Consider the following 9,787-nt stretch of genomic DNA (forward strand, 5'->3'; position numbering starts at 1 on the left):
AATGCTTTCTCAGCATCTAATGAAATGATCATGTGGTTTTGTTCTTTCAGTTTGTTTATATAATGGATCACATTGATGGTTTTCCATATATTAAACCATCCCTGCATGCCTGGGATGAAGCCTACTTGATCATGGTGGATGATTGTTTTGATGTGCTCTTGGATTCGGTTTGCCAGAATTTTATTGAGTATCTTTGCGTCGATATTCATAAGGGAAATTGGTCTGAAGTTCTCTTTCTTTGTTGGGTCTTTGTGTGGTTTAGGTATAAGAGTAATTGTGGCTTCATAGAAAGAGTTCTGTAGTGATCCATCTGTTTCAATTTTGTGGAATAGTTTGGATAGTATTGGTATGAGGTCTTCTATAATGGTTTGATAGAATTCTGCACTAAACCCGTCTTGACCTGGGCTCTTTTTGGTTGGGAGACCTTTAATGACTGCTTCTATTTCCTTAGGAGTTATGGGGTTGTTTAACTGGTTTATCTGTTCCAGATTTAACTTCGGTAACTGGTATCTGTCTAGGAAATTGTCCATTTCCTGTAGATTTTCAAATTTTGTTGAATATAGGCTTTTATAGTAAGATCTGATGATTTTTGAATTTCCTCTGAATCTGTAGTTATGTATCCCTTTTCATTTCTGATTTTGTTAATTTGGACACACTCTCTGTGTCCTCTCGTTAGTCTGGCCAAGGGTTTATCTATCTTGTTGATTTTCTCAAAGAACCAACTTTTGGTTCTGTTGATTCTTTCTATGGTCCTTTTTGTTTCTTCTTGGTTGATTTCAGCTCTGAGTTTGATTATTTCCTGCCTTCTACTCCTCCTGAGTGTATTTGCTTATTTTTGTTCTAGAGCTTTTAGGTGTGCTGTGAAGCTGCTGACATATGCTCTTTCCTGTTTCTTTCTGCTGGCACTCAGCGCTATGAGTTTTCCTCTTAGCACAGCTTTAATTGTGTCCCATAATTTTGGGTATGGTGTACCTTCATTTTCATTGAATTCTAAAAAGTTTTTAATTTCTTTCTTTATTTCTTCCTTGACCAGGTTAGCATTGAGTAGAGCATTGTTCAATTTCCACGTGTATGTGGGCATTCTTCCCTTATTGTTATTGACGACCAGTTTTAGGCCGTGGTGGTCTGATAGCACGCATGGGATTATTTCTATCTTTCTGTACCTGTTGGGGCCCGTTTTTTGACCAATTATATGATCAATTTTGGAGAAAGTACCATGAGGAGCTGAGAAGAAGGTGTATCCTTTTGCTTTAGGATAGAATGTTCTATAAATATCCGTTAATTCCATTTGGCTCATGACTTCTCTTAGTCTGTCTACGTCTCTGTTTAATTTTTGTTTCCATGATCTGTCCATTGATGAGAGTGGGGTGTTGAAATCTCCTACTATTATTGTGTGAGGTGCAATGTGTGTTTTGAGCTTTATTAAGGTTTCTTTTACGTATGTAGGTGCCCTTGTATTTGGGGCATAGATATTTAGGATTGAGAGTTCATCTTGGTGGATTTTTCCTTTGATGAATATGAAGTGTCCTTCCTTATCTTTTTTGATGACTTTTAGTTGAAAATTGATTTTATTTGATATTAGAATGGCTACTCCCACTTGCTTCTTCTGACCATTTGCTTGGAAAGTTGTTCTCCAGCCTTTCACTCTGAGGTAGTGTCTGTCTTTGTCTCTGAGGTGTGTTTCCTGTAGGCAGCAGAATGCAGGGTCCTCATTGCATACCCAGTTTGTTAATCTATGTATTTTTATTTGGGAGTTGAGACGATTGATGTTGAGAGATATTAAGGAATAGTGATTATTGCTTCCTGTTATATTCATATTTGGATGTGAGGTTATGTTTGTGTGCTTTACTTCTCATTGTTTTGTTGCCAAGACGATTAGTTTCTTGCTTTTTCTATGGTATAGCTTGCCCTCTTATGTTGGCCTTTACCATTTCTTATCCTTTGTAGCAGTGGATTTGTAGAAAGATTTTGTGTAAAATTGGTTTTGTCTTGGAATATCTTTGTTTCTCCATCTATGTTAATTGAGAGTTTTGCAGGATACAGTAACCTGGGCTGGAATTTGTGTTCTCTTAGGGTGTGTATGACATCTGTCCAGGATCTTCTGGCTTTCATAGTCTCTGGCGAAAATCTGGTGTGATTCGGATAGATCTCCAATTATGTGTTACTTGACCTTTTTCCCTTACTGCTTTTAATATTCTTTCTTTATTTTGTGCATTTGGTGTTTTGACTATTATGTGAAAGGATGTGTTTCTTTTCTAGTCCAATCTATTTGGAGTTCTGTAGGCTTCTTGTATGCTTATGGGTATCTCTTTCTTTAGGTTAGGAAGTATTCTTCTATGATTTTGTTGAAGATATTTACTGGTCCTTTGAGCTGGGAGACTTCACTCTCTTCTATACCTATTATCCTTAGGTTTGATCTTCTCATTGAGTGCTGGATTTCCTGTATGTTTTGGACCAATAGCTTTTTCCACTTTACATTATCTTTGACAGTTGAGTCGATGATTTCTATGGAATCTTCTGCTCCTGAGATTCTCTCTTCTATCTCTTGTATTCTGTTGGTGATGCTTGTATCTACAGCTCCTTGTCTCTTCCTTTGGTTTTCTATATCCAGGGTTGTTTCCATGTGTTCTTTCTTGATTGCTTCTATTTCCATTTTTAATTCTTTCAACTGTTTGAGTTTTCCTGGAATTCTTTCAGGGATTTTTGTGATTCCTCTCTGTAGGCTTCTACTTGTTTATTTATGTTTTCCTGTGTTTCTCTAAGGGAGTTCTTCATGTCTTTCTTGAAGTCCTCCAGCATCATGATCAAATATGATTTTGAAACTAGATCTTGCTTTTCTGGTGTTTTTGGATGTTCCGTGTTTGCTTTGGTGGGAGAATTGGGCTCCGATGATGCCATGTAGTCTTGGTTTCTGTTGCTTGGGTTCCTGTGCTTGCCTCTCGCCATTAGATTATCTCTAGAGTTACTTTGTTCTGCTATTTCTGACAGTGGCTAGACTGTCCTATAAGCCTGTGTTTCAGGAGTGCTGTAGAACTGTTTTCCTGTTTTCTTTCAGCCAGTTATGGGAACAGAGTGTTCTGCTGTCGGGTGTGTAGTTTTTCCTGTCTACAGGTCTTCAGCTGTTCCTGTGGGCCTGTGTCCTGAGTTCCCCAGGCAGGTCACTTGGAGCAGAAAAGTTCGTCTTACCTGTGATCCCGAGGCTTAAGTTTGCTTGTGGGGTGATGCTTATGAGCTCTTCTCAGGGGTAGCAACCAGGAAGATCTGTGCCGCCCTTTCCAGGAGCTTCCTTTTACCAGGGTTCCAGATGGCATTTGGTGTTTTCCTCTGGAATCAGTAATGTGGGCAGAGTGTAGTCTCTTCTGGTTTTCCATTTGTGTCTGCCTCTGTGAAGGTTTAGCTCTCCCTCCCACGGAATTTGGGTGCAGTGAACTGTTTATCTGGTTGGTCCCTTCAGGATCCAGCGGTGTCTCAGACGCAGGGGACCTGCTGCTCCTGTGCCCTTATCTACGGGAACCCAGAGGCTGTATACAGTTTCCTCTTGGGCAAGGGATGTGGGCAGGGGTGGGCAGTGTTGGTGGTCTCTTCCACTCTGCCGTCTCAGGAGTGCCCATCTGTCCGGGTGGTGAGCACTCTCTCCCATGAGGTTTGGGAGCAGTGAGCTGGGGGCAGGGATCTGCGAGGTTCAGTAATTGCTATTTTTAAAAATGTCCTACAGTGTCTGTAGCCAACAGTCAGAGTTTATAGAGGTATTTTCTCAATTCAGGTTTCCTCTTTTAAGATGACTCTAACTTTTTTCGAGTTGACATAAAACTATCTATGTAAACTTATTATTAAAAGTGTGGTGCTAATTTATATGTTTAGTTCTAGTACTGTACTTTCATGAAATTGGGTGCACCAGAGTATGGTGCATGTATGTTTATGACAGCAATAATGTCTTCTTAGCTAATTTTTCTCTGATTATGAGGAAGTGACCTTCTTTATATTTTCTGATTATTATTTGGCTTGACATATAATTTAGATATCATCCTAGCAATACTTGATTTCTTCCTAGTTTATTTTTAATGGAATAATTTTTGAATTCTTTCACTTTACGATGGTGTCTATTTTTAAAGCTTAGGTGAGTGTATGATAATATGCTTTTTTGTCACATTCAGACTGATTGTGTTTTTGACTGATAATTGAGGCCATTGATATTGAAGGTGACTATTGAAAAGTTTGTTTTAATTGAAGTTATCTATCTAGCTATTTATACTGTTTATGTACTTAGTCATGCTTTGTGTTTCCTTAACTATAGCTTCTTTATTTTCTTTCTAGGTTTCTTGGCAGTGTTTTATCCTCTCTTTAGTGTGATGCATGCTCTTTGTTTATCATTCTATTTGGTAGCCTGGGACAGGGGGCCTAAATATGAGGCAGACTAAAATTTCATTCAATAACCCACTTTATTCCATGCACCAGAGTATGTATACTTTGAGTGCTAAGGAAAGGTACCTGAAAGTCTATTTTATTAGCTATTAGAATGATTACTTCAGCTTTTTTCTTGAGACTATTTGCTTAGAAAAATTTTTTCCAGCTCTTTACTCTTGGATGTGGTTCATCTTTTCATCGTGGAAAAATTCTACATTCTCCTTCAACTATGATAGATAGTTCCATTCGGTACAGTAGTGTCTGTTGGCAAGTGTGACTTTCTATACTTTGAGGTGCATTGCTTCAGGCTTTTCTAGCTTTCAAGGTGTCCATTGAGAAATCACCAGTTTTTCTAATGTGTATTCTTCTATGTGTGACTAGTATGTTTGTCTTGCAATTTTTAATACATTTTATTTTGTTAGTTTGTTTATGATTTAATCAGTGCTATTCTGTGGGGAAGTGGTTTTTGTTTGGTTGTTTTTAGTTTATGGTTTTTAATGCCCTTTCCTACTTAGTGTTCTATGTGCTTCTTGTATCTGTATGAGTATGTAACCATTGTTTCAGAGGTGTTTTTTTCCTAGGATCTTGTTGAGCATTTGCTTTATGTCATTGATTTTTTCCCCCTCATGTCCGCTTATTAATCAAAGTTTTGGTCTTTTCATGCTGTCCCATGATTATTACATCTTCACTTCCTGTGCATTAAACAATTATTTCTGTATCTTTGATCGTCTGGTCCATTTACCCTATTTTATGTTCAAGTTCTGATATGGTATCTTCTATTTGATCCATCCTACTTGTTATGTTTTCCCTTGAGTTTTTTAGTTGGTATATTTTGTATTTCAATACCATGTTTATTCCAACTTGAATTCCAATCAATATTCTTCTGTATATAAAGAACTTTGTTTTCAAATCCTGTAATCACCTTGTCCTTTCAGTCTGTCTCATTTTTCTTTGTGCTTCTATAACTGTTAGGCTTATGTTCTGTTTCAGTTCCTTCTGTTTAAGTTCATGGAGCTGTATCTTTTTATCTTCTTTAAAGTCTTTGAATTACTTGGTTTAGTTTGTTGTTGTTCATTTAAATTCCATGTCTGTATAGTCATCTAGGTACTTCTCATTGGAGAAAATTTTATAGAACTAGTCAGTTTGGGCTAGGATATGTTATGTTGATTTTTTTATATTGCTCATATGTTCAAAATGAAATCTGGGCCTGTGGACATCTTGTGTTAGTTCTTTCTCTGATATGGACACAGGTAGGTGGGACAGAGCACAGGATATGTGTATTAGGTTGGGCCTGAGAGTGGCTTAAATGAAATGAGATCATGCAGACATAGGTGGAACCAGCACCATTTGCTATAAATGCTATCTTTTTTGGATTGGATGGTTTTTGGCTCCTTTGTCAAAAATCAAGTGACCATAGGTGTGTGGGTTCATTTCTGGGTTTTCAATCCTATTTCACTGGTCTATCTCTCTGTGTCTGTAGGAATACCGCACAGTTTCTTCACTATTGCTCTGGAATACTGCTTGAGTTAAGGGATGGTGATTGCCCCGGAAGTCCTTTTATTGTTGAGGATACTTTTAGTTATCTTGGTTTTTTTGTTATTCCAGATGAATTTGCAATTTGTTCTGTATAACTCTCTGAAGAATTGAATTGGAATTTTGATGTGGATTGCATTGAATCTGTAGATGGCTTTTGGTAAAATGCCCATTTTCACTATATTAATCCTACCAATCCATGAGCGGGAGAGATCTTTCCATCTTCTGATATCTTCAATTTCTTTCTTCAGAGACTTGAAGTTCTTATCATACAAATATTTCGCTTGCTTGGTCAAAGTCGCCCTGAGGTATTTTACATTATTATGGCCTATTATAAAGTGTGTTGTTTCCCTTATTTCTTGCTCAGTTTGTTTCTCTTTTGTGTAGAGGAAGGCTTCTTATTTATTTGAGTTTAGTATCTCTTTGACCTCCTTTTGTTGTCTGATTTCTCTGGCTAACTTTGAGAGCTATATTGAATAAGTAAGGAAAGAGTGGGCAGCATTGTCTAGTCCCTGATTTTAGTGGGATTGCTTCAAGTTTTTTCTCCATTTAGTTTGATATTAACTACTGCTTTGATGTATATGGGTTTTACTATGTTTAGTTATGGGCCTTGAATTCCTGTTCTTTCCAGGACTTTTATCATGAAGATGTGTTGAATTTTGTCAAATGCTTTCTCAGCATTTAATGAAATGATCATGTGGTTTTTATCTTTCAGTTTCTTTATATAGTGGATTACATTGATTGTTTTCCATATATTAAACCATCCCTGTATACCTGGGATGAAGCCTCCTTGATTATGATGAATGATTGCTTTGATGTGTTCTTGGATTCAGTTTGCAAGAATTTTATTGAGTATTTTTGTGTAAATATTCATAAGCAAAATTGGTCTGAAGTTCTCTTTCTTTGTGAGTCTTTGTGTGCTTTAGGTATAAGAATAATTGTGACTTCATAAAAGGAATTTAGTAGCACTCTGTCTGTTTAAATTTTATGGAATAGTTTGGATAGTACTGGTATGAAATCTTCTATGAGGTTCTGATAGAATTCTGCACAGAACCCATGTGGACTTATGCCCTTTTTGGTTGGGAGAATTTTAATGACTGCTTCTATTTCTTTAGGAGTTATAATGTTGTTTAAATGGTTTATCTGTTCCTGATTAACTTTAGTACCTAGTGTTTGTCTAGAAAATTGTCCATTTTTTTCATATTTTCAAGTTTTATTAAATATAGGATTTTGTATTAGGATCTGATAATTTTTTTTAATTTCCTCTGATTCTGTTGTTATGTCTCCCTTTTCATTTCTGATTTTGTTAATTTGGACACACTCTCTGTGTCCTCTGGTTAGTCTGGCTAAGAGTGTTTCTATCTTGCTGATTTTCTCAAAGACCAGCTTTTGGTTCTGTTGACTCTTTGTATAGTCCTTTTTGTTCTACTTGGTTGATTTCAGCACTGAGTTTGATTATTTCCTGCTTTCTACTCTACCTTGGTGTATTTCCTTCTTTTTCTTCTATGGCTTTTAGGTGTGCTGTTAAGCTGCTGATATATGCTCTCTCCTGCTTCTTTCCATAGGCACTCAGAGCTATGAGTTTTCCTCTTAGCACAGTTTTATTGTGTCCCATAAGTTTGGGTATTTTGTACCTTCATTTTCATTAAATTCTAAGAAGTCTTTAATTTCTTTCTTTATTTCTTCCTTGAACAGATTATCATTGAGTAGAGCATTGTTCACCTTCCATGTGGGAATTCTTTCCTTATTGTTAAATTGAAGACCAGCCTTTGCCCATGGTCATCTGATAGGATGCATGGTATTATTTCTATCTTTGTTTATCATTTGAGGCCTGTTTTGGGACTGAGTATATGGTCACTTTTGCAGAAGGTACCATGAGGTGGTCAGAAGAAGGTATATCCTTTAGTTTCAGGATAAAATATTCTTTATAAACCTATATAACTATAAAGTCAATTTGGTTCACAACTTCTTTTAGTCTGTCTATGTCTCTGTTTAATTTCTGTTTCCATTACCTGTCCATTGATTAGAGGGGGTTTTGAAATTTCCTCCTATTATTGTGTAAGATGAAATGTGTACTTTGTGCTTTATTAAGGTTTCTTTTATGTATGTAGGTGCCCTTGTATTTGGAGCACAGTTATTAAGGATTGAGAGTCCATCTTGGTGGATTTTTCCTTTGATGAATATCAAGTGTCCTTCCTTATCTTTTTTGATGGCTTTTTGTTGAAAATCGATTTTTTTCGATATTAGAATGGCTACTCAAGCTTGCTTCTTCAGACCCTTTGCTTGGAAAGTTGTTTTCCAGCCTTTTACTCTGAGGCAGTGTCTGTGTTTGTTTCTGAGTTGTTTTTCCTGTAGGCAGCAAAATGCTGGATTCTCATTACATATCCAGTTTGTTAAATCTATGTCTTTTTATTGGGGAATTGAATCCATTGATGTTGAGTGATATTAAGAAATAGTGATTGTTGCTTCCTGTTATCTTCGTTTTTGGAGGTGAGATTATGTTTGTGTGCTTGTTTTCTCTTTGTTTTGTTGCAAAAATATTAGTTTCTTGCTTTTTCTAGGGTGTAGCTTGTCTCCTTGTGTTGTGCTTTACCATTTATGATCCTATGTAGGGCTGGATTTGGAGAAAGATATTGTGTAAATTTTGTTATGTCATGGAATATCTTGGTTTCTCCATCTATGTTAATTTAGAGTTTTGCTGGATACAGTAACCTACACTAGCATTTGTGTTCTCCTAGGGTCTGTATGACATTTCTCCAGGATCTTCTGGCTTTCATATTCTCTAGTGAGAAGTCTGGTGTAATTCTGATTGGTCTTCCTTTATTTATTACTTGTCATTTTTCCTTACTGCTTTTAATATTCTTTCTCTGTTTTGTTCCTAGGATATTTTGACTATTATATGATGGGAGAAGTTTCTTTTCTGATTCAATCTATTTAGAGTTCTGTAGAATTCTTGTATGTTTGTATGCATCTCTTGTTTAGGTTAGGGAAGTTTTCTTCTATGATTTTGTTGAAGATATTTACGGGTACTTTGGTCACTCTCTTGTATACCTATTATCCTTCGGTTTGATCTTCTCATGGATTTCCTGTATGTTTTGGACTAGTAGCTTTTTCCGTTTTACATTATCTTTGACAGTTGTGTTGATGTTTTTATGGAGTCTTCTGCTACTGAGATTCTCGGAGTCTTCTGCTACTGAGATTCTCTCTTCTATTTCTTGTATTCTGTTGGTGAGGCTTGCATCTGTGACTCCTGATCTCTTCCCTAGATTTCCTATCTCCAGGGTTGTCTCCCTTTGTGCTTTCTTTATTGTTTCTATTTCCATTTTTAACTCATGGATGGTTTTGTTCATTTCCTTCTCCTGTTTTCTATTTTTTCCAGTAGCTCTTTCAGGGATTTTTGTGTTTCCTCTTTAAGGTCTTCCAGTTGTTTACTTGTGTTGTCCTGTATTCCCTTAAGTTAGTTATTTATGACCTTCTTAAAGCCCTCCATCATCATGTTAAAATGTGATTTTAAATCTATATCTTGCTTTTCTGTTGTGTTTGGATATTCAGTGTTTGCTTTGTTGGAGAATTGGGCTCTAACAATGCCATGTATTCTTTGTTTCTGTTGCTTGGGTTCCTGCGCTTGCCTCTTGCCATCAGGTTGTCTCTGATGCTACCTTGTCTTGCTGTTTCTGACAATGGCTTGACCATCCTGTAGGCCTATATATCAGGAGTGCTGTGGACCTGTTTTACTGTTTTCTTTCACCCAGTTATGGGAACAGTGTGTCCTGTTCTCAGACATGTAGTCATTCCTGTTGGCTGCCTTTCAGCAGTCCCTGTGTTTGTGAACCAGAAGGCCCTGCCACTA

Source organism: Rattus norvegicus, chromosome 8 (genome assembly GCF_036323735.1).
Source record: "Rattus norvegicus strain BN/NHsdMcwi chromosome 8, GRCr8, whole genome shotgun sequence".
Classification (NCBI taxonomy): domain Eukaryota; kingdom Metazoa; phylum Chordata; class Mammalia; order Rodentia; family Muridae; genus Rattus; species Rattus norvegicus.